The sequence below is a fragment of the Tachypleus tridentatus genome, chromosome 12 (genome assembly GCF_004210375.1).
Source record: "Tachypleus tridentatus isolate NWPU-2018 chromosome 12, ASM421037v1, whole genome shotgun sequence".
NCBI lineage: Eukaryota > Metazoa > Arthropoda > Merostomata > Xiphosura > Limulidae > Tachypleus > Tachypleus tridentatus.
In genome coordinates this window covers 130,099,165-130,123,065 of record NC_134836.1, presented here as the reverse complement: position 1 = coordinate 130,123,065, position 23,901 = coordinate 130,099,165, and the positions used below count along the sequence as shown (strand labels likewise).

General features: G+C 34.7%; 1 pseudogene across 1 annotated transcript; it reads left to right on the top strand.

Moving 5' to 3' along the window:
• The first annotated feature begins 16,381 nt into the window (after positions 1-16,381).
• Positions 16,382-22,674, top strand: LOC143234689 (zinc finger CCCH domain-containing protein 10-like; annotated as a pseudogene). The gene is made up of 2 exons (XR_013018761.1): positions 16,382-16,581; positions 19,881-22,674. The product of XR_013018761.1 is annotated as a zinc finger CCCH domain-containing protein 10-like (transcript).
• Positions 22,675-23,901: the final 1,227 nt, after the last annotated feature.

Below are 23,901 nucleotides of genomic sequence, written 5' to 3'. Positions count from 1 at the left end.
CAAACCATAGTTTATGGAACACTTCAACAGGTGATTATGACGTATTACAACTAGGACCTACATCTATCATTAGTTTGTGGAGCACTTCAACAGGTGATTATGACGTATTACAACTAGGACCTACATCAAACCTTAGTTTATGGAACACTTCAACAGGTGATTTATGACGTATTACAACTAGGACCTACATCAAACCTTAGTTTATGGAACACTTCAACAGGTGATTTATGACGTATTACAACTAGGACCTACATCAAACCTTAGTTTATGGAACACTTCAACAGGTGATTTATGACGTATTACAACTAGGACCTACATCAAACCTTAGTTTATGGAACACTTCAACAGGTGATGTATGACGTATTACAACTAGGACCTACATCTATCCTTAGTTTGTGGAACACTTCAACAGGTGATTATGACGTATTACAACTAGGACCTACATCTATCATTAGTTTATGGAACACTTCAACAGGTGATGTATGACGTATTACAACTGGGACCAACATCTATCCTTAGTTTATGGAACACTTCAACAGGTGATTATGACGTATTACAACTAGGACCAACATCTATCCTTAGTTTATGGAACACTTCAACAGGTGATTATGACGTATTACAACTAGGACCAACATCTATCCTTAGTTTGTGGAACACTTCAACAGGTGATTATGACGTATTACAACTAGGACCTACATCTATTCTTAGTTTATGGAACACTTCAACAGGTGATTATGACGTATTACAACTAGGACCTACATCAAACCTTAGTTTATGGAACACTTCAACAGGTGATTTATGACGTATTACAACTAGGACCTACATCTATCCTTAGTTTGTGGAGCACTTCAACAGGTGATTATGACGTATCACAACTAGGACCTACATCGAACCTTAGTTTGTGGAGCACTTCAACAGGTGATTATGACGTATTACAACTAGGACCTACATCAAACCTTAGTTTATGGAACACTTCAACAGGTGATTTATGACGTATTACAACTAAAACCTACATCTATCCTTAGTTTATGGAACACTTCAACAGGTGATTATGACGTATTACAACTAGGACCTACATCTATCCTTAGTTTGTGGAGCACTTCAACAGGTGATTATGACGTATTACAACTAGGACCTACAACGAACCTTAGTTTGTGGAGCACTTCAACAGGTGATTATGACGTATTACAACTAGGACCTACATCGAACTTTAGTTTATAGAACACTTCAACAGGTGATTATGACGTATTACAACTAGGACTTACATCGAACAATAGTTTGTGGAGCACTTTAACAGATAATGTATCACGTATTACAACTAGGACCTACATCGAACTTTAGTTTATGGAACACTTCAACAGGTGATTATGACGTATTACAACTAGGACCTACATCGAACCTTAGTTTGTGGAGCACTTCAACAGGTGATGTATGACGTATTACAACTAGGACCAACATCGAACCTTAGTTTGTGGAGCACTTCAACAGGTGATGTATGACGTATTACAACTAGGACCAACATCGAACCTTAGTTTATGGAACATTTCATCAGGTGATTATGACGTATTACAACTAGGACCTACATCGAACTTTAGTTTATGGAACATTTCATCAGGTGATTATGACGTATTACAACTAGGACCTACATCGAACTTTAGTTTATGGAACACTTCAATAGGTGATGTATGACGTATTACAACTAGGACCTACATCGAACCTTAGTTTGTGGAGCACTTCAACAGGTGATTATGACGTATTACAACTAGGACCTACATCTATCCTTAGTTTGTGGAACACTTCAACAGGTGATTATGACGTATTACAACTAGGACCTACATCTATCCTTGGTTTGTGGAACACTTCAACAGGTGATTATGACGTATTACAACTAGGACCTACATCAAACCTTAGTTTATGGAACACTTCAACAGGTGATTTATGACGTATTACAACTAGGACCTACATCAAACCTTAGTTTATGGAACACTTCAACAGGTGATGTATGACGTATTACAACTAGGACCTACATCTATCCTTAGTTTGTGGAACACTTCAACAGGTGATTATGACGTATTACAACTAGGACCTACATCTATCATTAGTTTGTGGAGCACTTCAACAGGTGATGTATGACGTATTACAACTAGGACCAACATCTATCCTTAGTTTATGGAACACTTCAACAGGTGATGTATGACGTATTACAACTGGGACCAACATCTATCCTTAGTTTATGGAACACTTCAACAGGTGATTATGACGTATTACAACTAGGACCAACATCTATCCTTAGTTTATGGAACACTTCAACAGGTGATTATGACGTATTACAACTAGGACCAACATCTATCCTTAGTTTGTGGAACACTTCAACAGGTGATTATGACGTATTACAACTAGGACCTACATCTATCCTTAGTTTATGGAACACTTCAACAGGTGATTATGACGTATTACAACTAGGACCTACATCAAACCTTAGTTTATGGAACACTTCAACAGGTGATTTATGACGTATTACAACTAGGACCTACATCTATCCTTAGTTTATGGAACACTTCAACAGGTGATTATGACGTATTACAACTAGGACCTACATCGAACCTTAGTTTGTGGAGCACTTCAACAGGTGATGTATGACGTATTACAACTAGGACCAACATCGAACCTTAGTTTGTGGAGCACTTCAACAGGTTATTATGACGTATTACAACTAGGACCTACATCTATCCTTAGTTTATGGAACACTTCAACAGGTGATGTATGACGTATTACAACTAGGACCAACATCGAACCTTAGTTTATGGAACATTTCATCAGGTGATTATGACGTATTACAACTAGGACCTACATCGAACTTTAGTTTATGGAACATTTCATCAGGTGATTATGACGTATTACAACTAGGACCTACATCGAACTTTAGTTTATGGAACACTTCAATAGGTGATGTATGACGTATTACAACTAGGACCTACATCGAACCTTAGTTTGTGGAGCACTTCAACAGGTGATTATGACGTATTACAACTAGGACCTACATCTATCCTTAGTTTGTGGAACACTTCAACAGGTGATTATGACGTATTACAACTAGGACCTACATCTATCCTTGGTTTGTGGAACACTTCAACAGGTGATTATGACGTATTACAACTAGGACCTACATCAAACCTTAGTTTATGGAACACTTCAACAGGTGATTTATGACGTATTACAACTAGGACCTACATCAAACCTTAGTTTATGGAACACTTCAACAGGTGATGTATGACGTATTACAACTAGGACCTACATCTATCCTTAGTTTGTGGAACACTTCAACAGGTGATTATGACGTATTACAACTAGGACCTACATCTATCATTAGTTTGTGGAGCACTTCAACAGGTGATGTATGACGTATTACAACTAGGACCAACATCTATCCTTAGTTTATGGAACACTTCAACAGGTGATGTATGACGTATTACAACTGGGACCAACATCTATCCTTAGTTTATGGAACACTTCAACAGGTGATTATGACGTATTACAACTAGGACCAACATCTATCCTTAGTTTATGGAACACTTCAACAGGTGATTATGACGTATTACAACTAGGACCAACATCTATCCTTAGTTTGTGGAACACTTCAACAGGTGATTATGACGTATTACAACTAGGACCTACATCTATCCTTAGTTTATGGAACACTTCAACAGGTGATTATGACGTATTACAACTAGGACCTACATCAAACCTTAGTTTATGGAACACTTCAACAGGTGATTTATGACGTATTACAACTAGGACCTACATCTATCCTTAGTTTATGGAACACTTCAACAGGTGATTATGATGTATTACAACTAGGACCTACATCTATCCTTAGTTTGTGGAGCACTTCAACAGGTGATTATGACGTATTACAACTAGGACCTACAACGAACCTTAGTTTATGGAACATTTCATCAGGTGATTATGACGTATTACAACTAGGACCTACATCGAACCTTAGTTTGTGGAGCACTTAAACAGGTGATTATGACGTATTACAACTAGGACCTACATCGAACTTTAGTTTATGGAATACTTCAAGAGGTGATTATGACGTATTACAACTAGGACCTACATCGAACTTTAGTTTATAGAACACTTCAATAGATGATGTATGACGTATTACAACTAGGACCTACATCGAACCTTAGTTTGTGGAGCACTTCAACAGGTGATTATGACGTATTACAACTAGGACCTACAAAGAACTTTAGTTTATGGAACACTTCAACAGGTGATGTATGACGTATTACAACTAAGACCTACATCGAACCTTAGTTTGTGGAGCACTTCAACAGGTGATTATGATGTATTACAACTAGGACCTACATCGAACCTTAGTTTGTGGAACACTTCAACAGGTGATTATGACGTATTACAACTAGGACCTACATCGAACCTTAGTTTGTGGAGCACTTCAACAGGTGATGTATGACGTATTACAACTAGGACCTACATCGAACCTTAGTTTGTGGAACACTTCAACAGGTGATTATGACGTATTACAACTAGGACCTACATCTATCCTTAGTTTATGGAACACTTCAACAGGTGATTATGACGTATTACAACTAGGACCAACATCGAACCTTAGTTTGTGGAGCACTTCAACAGGTGATTATGACGTATTACAACTAGGACCTACATCGAACCTTAGTTTGTGGAGCACTTCAACAGGTGATTATGACGTATTACAACTAGGATCTACATCGAACCTTAGTTTGTGGAGCACTTCAACAGGTAAGATATGCAGTAACCAAAGAAAGTACCTGTTGGCTCTTGGTCGTTGTGTTACTGTGTACAGAATTTTTCCACTGCAATATTTTCAGAAGCCAAAATTGTTAGTTATTCTTATGAGCTAAAAATAGTTCTGTCTTAAGCACGAGACATTCGGTATCACGATTTGTGGTGTGCGAAAGTGACGTCATATTCACAGATAAATAAGGAAAGTCCCGGGAACGGTGTTTGCGCGTGATGAGGTGTCATATGTGATTGATTATCGAGCTCTAACTTCATTTCCGCGTCTCGTGGCTTAAAGGGCATCTACAACAAAGTTCCTCGGATCTCGGAGACAGGATTAACATACATGCGTACATCATATAAGTAAATACTTGTGTTTATAAAAAAAAAACAGCATTCTCAATCCAATCACAACAGTTGTTAGTAACAACAAGAATTACTTTGAAATATCAGTGACATCTTGTTAATTCGAATGCATTTGTAGTGAAGTATTTATTTCGGGTTATCATGCCCCCCCTCAGTGGCTCAGCGGTACGTCTGCGGACTTACAACGCTAAAACCGAGTTTCGATACCTGTGGTGGGCAGAGCACAGATAGCCCATTGTGTTGATTTGTGCTGAATTCAAAACAACAACAACAACACTGGGACGTCCGCATGTGGGAACGAATAATTATCGGTATTTCGTTCATATTCGATAAATCTCTGGGTGAGAATCAATGTAAAAGATGCCCAACTAAAACTTACAATAAATTTACCATCGTATTCGGTACGTGTCATAAGAAACTGTACAAACTGTTTAACTAAAGTTGAATATTGTGTTAATTTATACAAGAAATCAATTCGTGTTTCTAGTTACATTCCATGCTCTAAGTGAAACGATGTAACAATGAAAATATTTATACTGGTCTTAACGTTGTACATAACATGACTGGTCTTCTGTTGTGACACTCTGACTTGACACGACTGGTCTTCTGTTGTGACACTCTAACTTGAAACGACTGGTCTTCTGTTGTGACATTCTGACTTGACACGACTGGTCTTCTGTTGTGACACTCTGACTTGACTCGACTGGTCTTCTGTTGTGACATTCTGACTTGACACGACTGGTCTTCTGTTGTGACACTCTGACTTGACACGACTGGTCTTCTGTTGTGACATTCTGACTTGACACGACTGGTCTTCTGTTGTGACACTCTGACTCGACACGACTGGTTTTCTGTTGTGACACTCTGACTTGACACGACTGGTCTTCTGTTGTGACATTCTGACTTGACACGACTGGTCTTCTGTTGTGACATTCTGACTTGACACGACTGGTCTTCTGTTGTGACACTGACTTGACACGACTGGTCTTCTGTTGTGACACTCTGACTTGACACGACTGGTCTTCTGTTGTGACATTCTGACTTGAAACGACTGGTCTTCTGTTGTGACACTCTGACTTGACACGACTGGTCTTCTGTTGTGACATTCTGACTTGACACGACTGGTCTTCTGTTGTGACACTCTGACTTGACACGACTGGTCTTCTGTTGCGTCACTCTGACTTGACACGACTGGTCTTCTGTTGTGACATTCTGACTTGACACGACTGGTCTTCTGTTGTGACACTGACTTGACACGACTGGTCTTCTGTTGTGACATTCTGACTTGACACGACTGGTCTTCTGTTGTGACACTCTGACTTGACACGACTGGTCTTCTGTTGTGACACTAACTTGACACGACTGGTCTTCTGTTGTGACATTCTGACTTGACATGACTGGTCTTCTGTTGTGACACTCTGACTTGACACGACTGGTCTTCTGTTGTGACACTCTGACTTGAAACGACTGGTCTTCTGTTGTGACACTCTGACTTGACACGACTGGTCTTCTGTTGTGATACTTTGACTTGACACGACTAAAATCAATACGGTTTCTTCTTTATACCAGATCAGCTGCTATTGTTAATACCGTGTTTTGTTTATACCAGATCACTTGTTATCATTAATACGGTTTCTTGTTTACAGCAGAATAGCTGCTATCGTTAAGACAGTTTCTTGTTTATAGCAGATCAGCTACTATCGGTCTCTTGTTTATATCAGAATAGCTGTTATCGTTAAGACAGTTTCTTGTTTATACCAGAAAAGCTGTTATTGTTAATACGGTCTCTTGTTTGACAATTTGTACACTCAGTCATTAACATATTTAAAGTTAACAATAAATAAATCTTAAATACCATTGTTTCTAGTAGGTTCATCTTAAACAGTTTCATAAAACCTCTCTCCCTTATGGTTTGACTCTAGAAGTTTCCAGTCTATGTCTGATATTTGCCCTAAATAAGATAGGCCCATCTTTAGAAAGCGCTCAGGTTATGCGGTTTTCATCCATTTCTAACCATGTTTCACTAATAACCATTATTCTATTCCAAACAGTGCCCTGAAGTCATCCATTTTACTTTTTATACTTCTAGCATTTCAGTTACAAATAAGATGTCGGTGCCCAACTCTGTAAAACGTTCCTACGACAACAAACGTACCATTAGAAAGGACGACATCTCACGCTTCCAACAGAAACACAACTAAACAGCTTAGCACTAGCCCAACTTGTCCGCCGTTACCAAATAGCTTCTCAAAATAACACGCACGTAATGTGTTATTCAAATTTTCTTTCACTGTGATTGGATTTCTCTCGCTCAGGGAGAACGATCTAATCTTTTTTTTGCATTATAAAATAACACACCAAACAAACAAGAAATGTTCGGCAGAAATCACAGTCGATAGAATGTTGACATAGTTTGTTAATGACAAATACACAAATATTACTTTTGTGTTAAAATTAACTTTTCGTCGTACTAATACCACAATGTTTAGGTAAACAACCACACGACTTTCTTAGTGTTTGGGCAATTACAATGAGTAACTTTGTATATAATTTAATCATATGTATGTTTAGATATGGTGAAAGTAATAAGAGAAAGACATTGAACTAAGTATGTTAAAACAAGAATCAGGAGCTACATAGTGCCTGTAAAATAATAATTATGAAGTGAACAGTGAGTTTATTAGATGAAACAAAAGTTCTAATTTTAAGGGTCAGTTTGTTCATCATTATTAACAGCCTTGTTTAAAATGTACAGAGTAAACATTAGAAGACAACAACAACAAAACAAATATTTTTATCATTTTATTAGGTAAACTATTATATCCTTATACTATTTGATACCCATAGAATTCCAAGAACTATAATGTTATTTTCTTACAATGTATCGTAATCCACCATACTCTACTATGTACTTATTGTACTCTATCATCATCTACTATGTACTTATTGTACTCTATCATCATATACTATGTACTTATTGTACTCTATCATCATCTACTATGTACTTATTGTACCCTATCATCATCTACTATGTACTTATTGTACTCCATTATCATCTACTATATAGTTATTGTACTCTATCATCATCTACTATGTACTTATTGTACTCCATCATCATCTTCTATGTACTTATTGTACTCTATCATCATCTTCTATGTACTTATTGTACTCTATCATCATCTACTATGTACTTATTGTACTCTATCATCATATACTATGTACTTATTGTACTCCATCATCATATACTATGTACTTATTGTACTCCATTATCATCTACTATGTACTTATTGTACTCTATCATCATCTACTATGTACTTATTGTACTCCACCATCATCTACTATGTACTTATTGTACTCTATCATCATCTACTATGTACTTATTGTACTCTATCATCATCTAGTATGTACTTATTGTACTCTATCATCACCTACTATGTACTTATTGTACTCTATCATCATATATTATGTACTTATTGTACTCTATCATCATCTACTATGTACTTATTGTACTCTATCATCATCTACTGTGTATTTATTGTGCTCCATCTTCATCTACTATGTACTTATTGTACTCTATCATCATATACTATGTACTTATTGTACTCCATAATCATCTACTATATAGTTATTGTACTCTATCATCATCTACTATGTACTTATTGTACTCTATCATCATCTACTATGTACTTATTGTACTCTATCATCATCTGCTATGTACTTATTGTACTCTATCATCATATACTATGTACTTATTGTACTCTATCATCATATACTATGTACTTATTGTACTCTATCATCAGTAAGTTCTGTATACACACTGAGTCGTGTACTAAAACACTGAACAAATTATTGGACGTGTATTGTTCTGATTGTCGAAGATTGATAAAGGTGGCACGTGTTTTTTGGTAGACAATCAACTGTAGTGGACATGTTCATAATTTTAATTATGTTCAGTTTAGTTTAGTTCTTTAGTCTGTGTTTTTTGTTATTCTGTGAGTTTAACGAAGTGAAACACTAAGAACAGATTAACCTGAAAAAAGCTGTTATGTAAAGTGTTGCTAAACTAAATATAACAGGATTATATCAGTGGTACACTAATTAAACGTTTTAACAGGAGTGTATCAATGGTATAATAACAGTAAGTTTTCACAGGATCATTTCAGTGTTATGTTAATGGTACGTTTTAACGGTAGATGTAGATGATGCATTTGAACACCACGTTTTAATGGTGTTTTATCATTGTTAAATGATTAGCATTTTAATTGTACAGAAGTAAGTTTTAACAATGGTATATCATTTGTATATTGGTGATAAGTTTAACGGTATTGTATTAATGATGTATTAGTAACAGTGGTATATTAATAAAATCTCTTAACAGTGTTGTATTAATGATATATTACTAACACCTTTTAACAGTGTTATGTTTATGGTATATTAGTAACAATTATGTGTTAGTAATAACCGTATTTACAGCCTGTACAATCGTTTATTATATTGAAAACAGTTTTGTTATAGCAAAGTCACGTCTAGCTTTCTGCTGTGACCGCCGAAGATAATTATTAAAACCTTCGATCAGGTGTCTTTATAAGAGAATAATAAACAAAGATAGATAATTATTTCTTTAATTCAACTTAGAATAATTCTTATGGGTTTGTTTGTTTTTTACATTTTTAGAACACTAATAAATACCTGAATTTTTTAAATGTTTTCTACCAAGAAACTGGCACTTTTATATTTTCTGTCATCTTTCATAAAGATGCATTTATAATATTATGCGGTATATTAAATTAACATGCACATTGAGAAAATCACGGTTTTCTCTTTATATTCTACAGGATACACACTTGGTAAGTTTATAATATCTGTCTCAGAAGACGAGAATCACTAGCATGGATTGGCATCAACGTCTTAACAAAACAACAAAAACAAATCAACAATCAAATATTGGATAAGATACGCCATCTATTGAAAATCTTGTAAATTAAACACTCTTCAGCTGCTTTTCAAAATCTACTCTTACCTTCAGAAAAAAAATTATAAAATATTATAATTCGTTAAGATACGACTGCGAGTGCATTATAAAACATCTTAAATAAACATATCTAATAATATAAACATACTTTAAAAGAAAAAACGTAAATACAGTTAAACCACTGAACACAGAAGAAGAAAATCATGTTTATTATACAAAAACAATACCAAAGATAACGACAAGAACATGATGTTTAATACATAACAACAATACCAAGAATAACGACAAGAACATCATGTTTATTATATATCAAAAATACCAAGAATAACGACAAGAACATCATGTTTAATACATAACAACAATACCAAGAATAACGACAAGAACATCATGTTTAATACATATCAAAAATACCAAGAATAACGACAAGAACATCATGTTTATTATATATCAAAAATACCAAGAATAACGACAAGAACATCATGTTTAATACATAACAACAATACCAAGAATAACGACAAGAACATCGTGTTTATTATATATCAAAAATACCAAGAATAACGACAAGAACATCATGTTTATTATATATCAAAAATACCAAGAATAACGACAAGAACATCATGTTTAATACATAACAACAATACCAAGAATAACGACAAGAACATCATGTTTAATACATAACAACAATACCAAGAATAACGACAAGAACATCATGTTTATTATATATCAAAAATACCAAGAATAACGACAAGAACATCACGTTTATTATATAACAACAATACCAAGAATAACGACAAGAACATCATGTTTATTATATATTAAAAATACCAAGAATAACGACAAGAACATCATGTTTAATATATAACAAAAATACCAAGAATAACAACAAGAACATCATGTTTATTATATATCAAAAATACCAAGAATTACGACAAGAACATCATGTTTATTATATAAGAACAATACCAAGAATAACGACAAGAACATGATGTTTATTTTATAACAAAAATACCAAGAATTACGAGATGTACATCATGTTTCTTACATAACAACAATACCGGGGATAACGGCAAAAACATGATGCTTATTATATAATAACAATACCAAGAATAATAACAAGAGCATCATATTTATTATGTAAGAACAATACGATGAATAAGGACAAGAGCATCATGTTTATTATATATGAACAATACCAAGAATAACGAGAAGAGCTTCACGTTTAATATATAGGAAAAAACCAAGAATAACGACAAGAACATCATGTTTATTATACAATAACAATACAAAGAACAACGACAAGAGCGTCATGTTTTTATGTAACAACAATACCAAGAATAATGAGAAGAGCATCATGTTTATTGTATAACAACAATACCAAGAATAATGAGAAGAGCATCATGTTTATTGTATAACAACAATATCAAGAATAATGAGAAGAGCATCATGTTTATTATATAACAACAATACTAAGAATAATGAGACGAGCATCATGTTTATTATATAACAACAATACCAAGAATAATGAGAAGAGCATCATGTTTATTATGTAAGTACAATACCAGAGATAACGACAAGAACATCATGTTCATAATGTAACAACAATACCAGGGATAAAAACAAGAATATCATGTTTATTATATAACAACAATACCAGGGATAACGACAAGAATATCATGTTTATTATATAACAACAATACCAGGGTTAACGACAAGAACATCATGTATATTATGTAACAACAATACAAGATATAACGACAGGAACATCATGTTTATTATGTAACAACAATCCCAGAGATAACGACAGGAACATCATGTTTATTATGTAACAACAATACAAGATATAACGACAGGAACATCATGTTTATTATGTAACAACAACACAAGATATAACGACAGGAACATCATGTTTATTATTTAACAACAATTCCAGGGATAGAAAGAACGTGACTGTTGTACTAGTCATTGCAGTGTTATATTTTTTGTGTTCAAAATTATAAAAGATTGTTTTGTTACGTACACAAGAGATCCATGTTCTGCTGCTTTGTAATCTAATCATTTTATGGATGCTGTGAATACTTTGAATTATCTTTATTGTCGTTGTCCTGTATTTCGTTAAATCCCCTTACAGGAAGTTATCTATTGTTTTTTATTAAATATATAATAAACTGAAAGCTCGCAGAATGAGAAATAGGATTTGATTCGCGAGAAGAGTATACTAATAAATACTAGTTAGAAATATGAAATTTAACAAACGAAAAATAAGTTCGAAAATTACGTTGAATTCTTTATTTAATCTTTAAGCCTTTCAGTTAAATGCTATTAGGCTGCATCAGTATCGGAGAAATCCTTATTGCATGAGGTGCGTCAGTTGTTTTTTGTTCTAGCGTATTTAACTGATAGCTGAGATTGTGATATATTTCTTTTCCTCACATTTCAGTGCGTAGCAGAGAGGAATTTTTTGTTTTGTTTGTTTGGGAATTTCGCACAAAGCTACACGAGGGCTATCTGTGCTAGCTGTCCCTAATTTAGCAGTGTAAGACTAGAGGAAAGGCAGCTAGTCATCACCACCCACCGCCAACTCTTGGGCTACTCTTTTACCAACGAATAGTGGGATTGACCGCACATTATAACGCCCCCACGGCTGGAAGGGCGAGCATGTTTGGCGCGAGTCGGGCGCAAACCGGCGACCCTCAGATTACGAAGTGCACGCCTTAACGCGCTAGGCCATGCCGGGCCACTAGCAGAGAGGAACATATTCAGGTTAGAGAATGAAATCTTGAAAATATTATCTCAAATCTACAATATAATGACGTTACAATATAATATACAATATAATGACGTTACAATATAATATACAATATAATGATGTATAGTTTTTATATAAATATATACATTATGACATTTTCTGGAAATTATTATTTTTGTATCGCTCATTGTTGAAATTTTTCAGCTGTTTTTTTAAAGCAGTGTTATAATCGTTGGTGTTATACCACGACAACATTATAAAGTGATGAAATGTACGTGTGTTCTTTTATAGCAAAGCCACACGGAGATATCTACTGCGGCTACTGAGAGGAATCGAACCGCTGATTTTAGCGTTGTAAATCCGTAGACTTACCACTGTACTAGCGGTAGGGTGTGAAGTGTAACTTCAAAAATTATAAATGTATTTTATCTTCGAGTGTCAGTAATGAGTGAACAAGATGTCCATCATTATCATTACTAGAGTCGAGGTCAGCTTTTAATTAATAACTTGCCCTTAGAAGTGTATACATGTCATCACACTTTCAAGAAATAAATGTTATTATGGAACATCGCAATTTTGGTCAATTTTTTACAGGTTTGTGTTTTTAAAGAGCTTGCTTTCTTTGGCACAATTCCAATAGCTTAGTAGATTGGTGCAGATGTGATGGTGTTTATAATATATGACGATTGGAATAGAGAGGGGGTGTGAAGTAACTTATTGTGAGAGGGAGAGGGGCTATTGTGACCCTCCTGTTGTTTTGAGGCCAATATACACATCCAGTTACTGTTACCATTTATCAATCTGATAGTCCACCAACTTCTTGCATATTCTGCTGTAATCATGATATCCCAATAATTATCACCATACCTATGAAGTTTCTTTATTAAAAGTGGATAATAATTATTCTTAAGAGAGACATAAATGTTATCGGATGCTATCACTGTCTAATGAATAAATGGGATTTTCGGCTGAAGGGTGGCTGTTATTACAGCAAAGGTGAAGTCGTAATATATATATGCACAGCTGGCCAAATTCTTTAGGCCAATGAACATAAAGAAAACATATGCATTTTGCCTTGTTAGACTCAACCAATTATTTGAGTAGAGCTTTGAAAGATGAATCTAAGAAAAGGGAAAATAAAAATATGAAACGTTTTTAGTATTTAATAGGAAAATGTGAACACTACAAAATTAACCTAAATACTAGGTGGTCTAAAGTGTTTAAGACTAAACTGAAACGAAGCGTTAATCGGTAAACACGTAACAAAATTTAGTCATTTGTGTTCAAGCATTAGCATTGTCAACATCTCCCACTGACATCTCCTGTGTTACATTGGCTAAAAAGTTGACAGAGTTTGAACGTGGCAGAATTGTCGAGCTGCAATAGTAAGGTCTCTCGCAACGTGCCATCGCTGGTGAGATTGGAAGTAGTGAAACTGCTGTTGTAAATTTCTTAAAAGACTCTGAGGGATACGGAACGAGAATTTCAAGAAGTTGGCCCAAGAAAATTTCGCCGGCGTTGAGCAGGAGTATTCGACGGGTTGTCAGGCAAGACACCAGCCGATCGTCGAACCAGATTAAGACCCTTACGGACGCAGAATGCAGTTCAAGAACAATAAGACGGCATCTACGAGAGAAAGGTTTTAAAAACCCTAAACGTCTTCAAAGGTCACGTCTCCTTCCACACCACGAAATAGCTCGGTTAAACTTTGCTGAGAAGAACCAAACATGGGACGTAGAAAAGTGGAAGAAGGTTTTGTTCTATGATGAGAAAAAATTTAACCTGAATGGTGCAGATGGCTTCCAATGTTACTGGTACGATAAGGATATCCCACCGGAGACATTCTCTACACGGCACAGTGGTTCCATCATGATCTGGGGTGCTTTCTCCTTCCATGGAACAATGGAGCTTCAGGTTATACAGGGGCGTCAAACAGCAGCTGGCTACATTGGCATGATGGAGAGAGCATCCTTATTGACTGAAGGCCCTCGCTTGTGTGAAAATGACTGGATCTTTCAGCAGGACAACGTTGCAATCCACAATGCCCGCAGGACAAAGGACTGTTTCATGGCGAATAACGTGATTCTTTTGGACTATCCAGCGTGTTTACCTGAACTAAGCCCCATTGAAAATGTTTGAAGGTGGACGGCAAGGTACGTGTATAGAAATGGATGTCAATTCCAAACAGTACATGATCTTCGTGGAGCCATCTTCACCACTTGGAATAACACTCCAGCCAGCCTTCTGCAAACGCTTATATCAACCATGCCAAAGGGAATTTTTGAAGTTATTTGCAATGACGGTCGTGTAACTCAATACTGAGACCTCTTGTTGGGCATTTCCTACCCTGTTTAGGACTTCTTTTTGGTATGGTCTTAAACTTTTGACCAGCTAGTATTTGGGCTAATTTCATAGTGTTCACATTTTCTCTAGTAAACATTAAAAAACTTTTTATTTTTATTTTCCTTTTTTTTATTTTTATCTTTCGAAGCTCTACTCAAATAAGTGGTTGAGTCTAACAACGCAAAATGCATATTTTTTCTTTATGTTCATTGGCCTTAAGATTTTGGCCAACAGTGTATATATCACCTGAATAACCGTTGAAGAACATAGTTGTCGACATCTATGCGCAACGTAAAATGTTGATTAATACCATTCTTGGTCATTACAGGCATTATCTTTTTATTTTTCTCGAAGTGGAATGCTTAGAATGAAATCAGCTCAACAGTTTCCTAGACCACGTTTTGAGAAACCATCACATATGCAGAACAAAGAGAAGCTTCAGAATAAATACTATTATATTACAAGAAGATAGAAACGCATCGTATATTTATATATATGTAAAATATATTTTGTTTAGTTTTTTTCATATTTTTATCATGGAGTAGCTGAATTCGTAGATAGGATTTTAACTCAAAGAGAAAAAAATGCTTTCCCCCAAAAAAACTTTGCTACGACCAACACTCCGTTTAGTTTATTTACATTCTACCATAATATAAATACATTTAACAAACATAAATACTGTGTTGTTGTCGTCCGGTAATACAGCGGCAAGTTCACGGATTTACAACGCTAAAATCAGGGGTTCGATTCCCCTCGGTGGACTCTGCATATAGCTCAATGTGGCTTTGCTGTAAGAAAACACACACACACACAAATTGGGTTGACTGAAGGATAACATAAGAAACAAACAAATATGGTAAGAAAATTGTATAAAAAATAAAATTATTGACAGCTAAAAAAGTAATATAAATTGACAATACAAAAATACCCAAAACAAGTACGATATACTTGAAAATATGCCTGTAAATACAAAACAAACATATAAATATTCATTTTTGTCGGAACGAAAGGTATTTCGGAGGGATTACCTCCCCCACTTTACAGGCTGTGAACAAATTTTTAAGGTTTCATTCAAAAGTATCAAACTAAACTGTTTTTTTTTTTCGTTTTTATTCAATTAACTTGTTTCGAATATTTTTGTATTTACGTCTTATTTCATGTTATTTCTTTATGTCGTTAGGGCTGCTATGCTGTTTTATACGTTTAAGGTTTATGTTATAATTTAGTTCATCATCCAGATTTTTGTTCAAGTTTGCCTGTTATAAATAATATTGTAAGAACATAATTACGTTATAATTGATAGTTTCGAACTTTTTACTTTTTAAATTTTAAATGTAGTGAGTTTAATAGTTTGATTACGATTTTGAGCAATGTAAGTGCATCTTTCATGTTTTTAAACTTGTTAGTAGAATATTAGGCCTAGCAACGTTGCTAGGCCTAACTACTTTTTGTCAATTGTAGCGGTTAGTGTTTAGTAAATTTGTGTTAAAAAGTCACGCATACTACATTTTCTATTTAGTATTCCTTATAATTTGTTCATTTTAAATTCTAACTCAAAAGTATGTAAAAACAGTATTTCAGGTCATAAATAAGTGTAACTTGTATTTGTTTCCTATATTGCCATAAGCAAATCTGCAAGATTTTTCAATAAGCCATAGTCAAAGTATTTCACTCTCCTAACAAGCTATTTCATTGTTGTAGTAAAAAACAAAAACGTAACAGTGCATCAGTGTGTAATGATATTCAGTGTATTATTTCTAGCAGCCTGCATGCACTTAGTCTCTTAAGTTAAGCTTTGTAGTTATATAATTTACTGCATTAAGTTAGATGTTATTATTATTATTAGTTCATTTACAAGATTTTTAGGTTTTTGTTGTTGTGTTTATTGTACTGAAATGGCTGAAGTATGTAATCAATATAAACAAACTTCCTTACACAAGAGAAAAGTCAAATTTGAACTTGTCTCCAATACTGTCTAACGTCACTCTTCCAATTCATACAATAAGTTTACTGTTGTGTGCATCTCATGTTATTTTTAAAAATGACCAATGATACAGCTGTTTTTAACAACCTACAGTTCATCCAAAATCAGGCAAGTACATTCCTATAAAAGGAAGCTTGAAATAAAAAACACACCATCTTCAAATTTTAAGGTCACCGTAGAAAAATAAATGAAGCCAAAATATGGGGATGTGACTGAAGAGGCTCTTTATGGTTTCATTTAATATCAGGACTCTTAACATGATAAAATATTTCTAAATTGATATATGTTGTGTGTTTATAATACTTTTGTGATAAAAGTCAAATCAGTTACAATTTAACACAATGGTTTAGAATGTCAAATGTACAAGTATATAGTATGGTAATAATTATTAAGACAGCAGAACATTCAAAAAAGTTTATACAGTAGATGGACTGTCAGGTTAATAAGTGGTAACATTAACTGGATATTTATACTGATCTGAAAACAACATAAGGGTTCAACATAGATTTGATTTCACACACATTTCTCACAGTTCAATAAACATTGTTTTTGTTTTTTTCTAAGCATCTGCCTAGATAGTCAGTTTAGTAGTGATGAGACATTTGTTAGAAGTTGGAAGCCTGTATACATAGTTTTTATTTCCACTAATTAGAACATGTCTACAAGTTTTGGTTACCCTCATGATTAAGTGTAAAATATAAAGCTTAAAGACATCTAACCCCCAAAAGTTAACAGTCAACTAAATGTACTGGACTAATTGTAGTCTAAAAAGGACAATGATTATTGTAAATTTAAGTGCCACTGTAACATCACAGTTACTGAGTGCTTTTAGTTCGATGTAAATAAATGTTATATATCTTAGAAAACTGTGACAATATACTAACATAGTGTATAACAAAAGTGTTTCAAAATGTACATCACTGTCTCAAAGTAGAAAAACAAAACCATGTTCACAGGTCAAGTTTATTTAGACAAATCAAGTTTTCAACCACTAATATGTTAGAAAACGGTCAACAATTCCACTGCTCTGCCACGGTGTACATGCACGTTTCAGAACGTTTTGTATCTTTTGTTAAGTCTGAAGTGACAGGAAGCGTAAAACCTACAATTTAGGATGGATCTTATTTAGATTCTTACTTCTTTCTAGCTGCCTTCAAATATGGATAAGATCTTACATTATAAAATAAACTTGTATTTCAGATTGATTTGGGTTATTTTTAAAGATCCTAGGATGATAGGACTGATGACAACTGTTGAATTAAGTTTTGTATCTTGTTTGTATTTTCTAAATTTAGAAGAATGTCAGGACGTTTGTCGGAAGAAGTTTTAAAGTTGTTTATGTTTTTAAGAACAAAACTGAAACTGTTATGACATTAAAGTCATAATATCAAGACACAATGAAGATATCTTTATTACATATTTCATCCAACTAGTTGTACAGGGTGTTTGGAAAGTCACTGTGCAGTTTTGAAAGCAGTGATAACTTAGTCTATTTCAAGCCAGCAAGTGATAGTGGTGTTTAGAAACAAAATAAGAAGGATCCAGGCCTGTATTGATGCCAAAGGGGGTCATTTTCAACATTGTTTATAATTGTAATTCATATTTACCTCCTGTATTCTATATTGAAACATGTCTGTTAATAAATATATAAGTGCATAGCGACTTTCCGAACACCCTGTAGTAACACTAGCCCTGATGATGGTAACTGTGTTACTGAAACTGTTGTAGTAGTACTAGCCCTGATGATGGTAACTGTGTTACTGAAACTGATATAGTAACACTAGCCCCTGATGATGGTAACTGTTGTAGTAACACTCGCCCCTGATGATGGTAACCATGTTACTGAAGCTAACCCTGTTACTGAAATTGCAGTAGCACTAGCTCTGCTGATGGTAACTGTTGTAGTAACACTAGCCCTTGATGATGGTAACTGTTGTAGTAACACTAGCCATGATGATGGTAACTGTTGTAGTAACACTAGCCATGATGATGGTAACTGTTGTAGTAACACTAGCCATGATGATGGTAACTGTTGTAGTAACACTAGCCATGATGATGGTAACTGTTGTAGTAACACTAGCCATGATGATGGTAACTGTTGTAGTAACACTAGCAGTGATGATGGTAACTGTTGTAGTAACACTAGCCGTGATGATGGTAACTGTTGTAGTAACACTAGCCATGATGATGGTAACTGTTGTAGTAACACTAGCCCCTGATGATGGTAACTGTTGTAGTAACACTCGCCCCTGATGATGGTAACCATGTTACTGAAGCTAATCGACGAAACATTTTATTAAAAAAATTTTCAGTGTGCCAAAAATGTTTTTACTTTAAATGTAGCAGCACATTATGTTTATAAAGAAATGATTATAACATATTAAATGATCAAGGACTTTGGCAGAAAAAACTGAAACAACTAAAAATGCCATAGATACCAGCATACTTTTTTTTTTAAAGAAATAAATGTGAAGTCAGAATATTAAATCACATGGTACAGCTGGAATTATAACTGTTAAAAAACTTTCAGTAACAAGTGGCATGTGTAAATAACTTTACCCTAAAGTTCATAAAAATGTGGTAAAAACAAGCTATTAAAGCTGTTGAATTTCTTACAGCATTAAAAATGAACTTATGTCTGTGTCAGATGCTGTAGTTAATTTGTTGCTCTGTTTCTAATATTGCAGAGCAACAGATAGTGTATAATAGAGCTGAGAAGTGTAACAGTTGCTACCCGTGCTTAGAGCTGAATGTCTGCTAAGAAGAACTGCTGAAAGAACACTTTCTCAAAGTTACAGCTCCTTCTGTTTCTAAGTACGGAATGGCTGAAAGCGATAACTCCACTAGGAATGGTAGTGATGACATCTGCCGTGATTTTCTACGCAACGTGTGCAGACGGGGGTCAAACTGTAAATACAGGCACCCAGAACCTACTAAAGAGACCGAGGAAAAGGGAAGTGAAGATATTAAATTCTGTCGTGACTTCCAGAATAGAGGATGTCGACGAGCAAACTGTAAGTTCATGCATTGTACCAAGAGGGAAGAAGAATATTATTTGAGTACAGGGAAACTACCAAGACTTGTACAGAATGCTTTGAGAGATCATAAAAGTGAGGTTCCAGTTTGCAAAGACTTTTGAGGGGCTTTGTGTTTGAGGAATTTACTGTAAGTTCCGACACTTGACGCCGGGAGAATATAGTATGGAAATGTGTGGAGAGGTTGGGGCACCCATTATGGGGGAGCCCGAAAACTTCGAGTTTGACTTTCAGCCAAAACTTAAACGACAGGCCTTTGATGATGGTTTTGGATCGGGGGTGCTGTTGCCCACTCCTGGTCCTGATCGAATGTCTGACATGCACATGTTGGAAGAGGAAAACATTATTCTCCGGCGTAAAGTAGAGGAACTGAAAAAACAAGTTACAGAATTAACCTCAACTGTTGAGTGCCTGCTAGAACAAAATGCACAGTTACGTGCAAGCAAACTGTCACTTATAGAACTGTCACCTAATTCCCACACCTCGTTTCCAGATGGTGGGCCGATGGCTGGCCAACCATAGTAACTTCTACACACAAAACCAACTTGACATATTGAACATGTTAAGATTTCCATCATGATTTTTTTGTAGTATGTTGAGTGACTGGTACTTTTCAGACTTGTTTATGCAGCTGTTGATTTTATAAATTAATTCAACCACTGTTTGCAGTAAATACTTCCATTGTTTTTTTTTAATTTCTATTTTACAGTATTTATCTTTTATGCTAAATCACTTGTAAACATTTAAAACCTACTATCTTGACAATTTTCCTGAGAAAAGGATATTTTAGTTATTTCTGGTCAATAAAACTGATGCATACATCTCTTTGCTGTTGTTTTCTTAATTAGTATTATGAAAATATATGCAATTTGTCTGTACTGGTACATTAGATTTTTATAAACAAATGACAGATGCATGAGAACCTATCTGTGAAACCCAAATAGTTGTGCACTAAACCATTTAATTAGCACATAAAATAAGTCATCGAGTGAATTTAAAATATAAATTTTATTCAACGTGGAGAGTTATGCTTATTCCATCTATTGTTACTGATGTATTGAATGTTTATGTTGGTAAACACTTTCACGTGACTATTACTGAATAGAGTATTTTGTCTGTTTAAGTGGTGGACAGTATTTGTTGCGACATTCTTTCACTTAATGTTTTCTTTGTGTATAGGTTCCATTTGTGTTATTAAATGTTCAAATTTCATCTCATTGTAAATGCAACTGTACCACTGTCAATAAACTTTCTAAAGCTGTGTTACTGTGTTGTGCCTTGTAAATAAACTTCACTACAAAAGGTTTAGAATTATTTACCATAGGAAAATCTCCTAATGATATTTGATTAGAGACAACAATTCAAGACATCATTTTACTGTAACTATTTGGACCGTTATTGTAGATGTTTTGAGGGGTTGAAGGTGTAATATTAACGATCATTGACAGCTTGCTGAAAGGAAAAACATGATTTTTTTTAACATGAACAATTTAAATGCTGTTTTCTAAACAACATTTTCACACATCAATTAACAGTGAGTTCTTACATGTAACAACACAACCATAATTTTAAAGTATATGGAAAAATGTTAGTGGCTGCCCCTGCAAATTGACACATAAGAGAAGGGAAAGACATTTAATAGCTGTATAAATTAAAATTAGCTGTACCTGTAGTAACATTATCTCACTGTCTTGGCAACTAAGATTCTTTACCTGTGTGACAGTGAATAATAGTTGTACTGTTATTTGTGTATAGATAACTGCTGTACATTAAAATAGAAAAACCATGTAAGTAACTTAGATATGTTCTTAAAATCAACTCTATAAAATTTTAATAATACCTTATATGAAATAAGATTATCAACTTAACATGATATTCTAGTGTAAGACTAGCACTCCATTAAGATGATCAACTTAACATGATATTCTAGTGTAAGACGAGCACTCCATTAAGATGATCAACTTAACATGATATTCTAGTGTAAGACTAGCACTCCATTAAAAGTCCATTATTTACTGTTTTTACTACTTTTGAGTGAAGTTAAAAGTATAGATAAAGTACATTGGGATAGTTCCATCCATCTAAATGATAAGGCTCATTTTAAAAGTGCTTGTACTTATCAAGCTTAGAGACTGACTAGCTTGTGAGATGAAACACACAATACTCATGTACAAGTTAACATCTTAAGGTGCAAAGTTTACTACAAACTACTATGTATTGCTACTGGTAGCAGGTGATATGTTTTTAAAGAAACAAAACATGCTAGAGGTAATAAAAAGTTAGTAAGAATAAAACTTTCTGTCCACTGGGTTTCATTATTTATTGTATTTCAGTTTTATAAATAAAGTGAATTAAGAACATCACTATTAGTGTATCTATATTGAAAATATGTATAAACAATGTGTGAAACACAAAATCTTTGAAAATAAAATTGTTATAGAACTAATGTTTTACTAGTTATGAATACAGTCAGTGTTTCTGTTTTTGCCCTAAATATACCAGTACATATGTATACCTACGTAATGAAAGAGTAAACTGAAGAATACTAACTTCTTGGCACGCCCCAAATTGTTCCTAGTTGATTAAACCACGTCTGATAGGACCCAAGCCTAGGGTGAGTTACAGGACAAACAAACTTCTATATATAGTACAGTATGACCCTCGTATATGTACACATTCTTGTTTACATATGTAAAGTAATTAATGAGGTAACTGGTTTCTTGATCCTTCTAAACACAGAAATGTTATCATCGTAATTATCCTGTAAGATGTTCAAGAATAAAAACTGAAGTGAGAATTTTAATGGACTGAAACTGAGAGTTGGAAGAAACAGCAAACGACATGTTAGTTTCTCTACTGAGGCATTCTTCATAAGTGTTCGGGTTAGAGTTGCTATGTCAGTTGAGAGCCTTTCTACAGTCCTCGGGTTAAAAACAGTGGTTCATTTCCCAACACGGTGGATAGCTCGATGTGGCTTTGGTATAAGACAAACACACCAATGGCAGCAATCGGGAAGTAAAATCTGACCATTAGTAACTGATAATGGGAAAGATATGTTTGACTGGCTCCACTCAAATCATTTGAAGTAAATTACCCCATGCTTGTATTGTTTAAACAGCTGCTGGTGGTGTAATAACGTTGGGAACCTTTTAATAACATTGGTTGGAATCTTGTAAATATGAATAACGAGGGCTGTTCAAAATACGCTGACTGACGCCATAAAACAAAATGTACTTTATTTAGAAGTTACAGGTCTGGGACCTCTTCAAAGTACTCACCTCCCCGACACACACACTTATCCCAACGGTGTTTCCACTTGTTGAAACAGTCCTGGTACGCTTCTTTTGTAATGTCCTCCAGCTCCTTCGTCGCATTTGCCTTAATCTCGGGAATCATCTCAAATCTTCTTCCTTTCAAGGGTCTTTTGAGTTTGGGGAACAAGAAAAAATTGCAAGAAGCAAGATTAGGTGAGTAGGGGGGGTGGGGAAGAACAGTGATCGAGTGTTTGGCCAAAAACTCATGAGTTCTGAGGCACAAGTTTCGCAGCAACGTGGTGCATCTTCAATTTTTCGATCAAAATCTCGTAACAAGATCCAACTGATATCCCACACTCTTCAGCAAGCTCCCTGACAGTCAAACGTCGATTTGCCCGCACCAGGGTGGTGATTTTGTC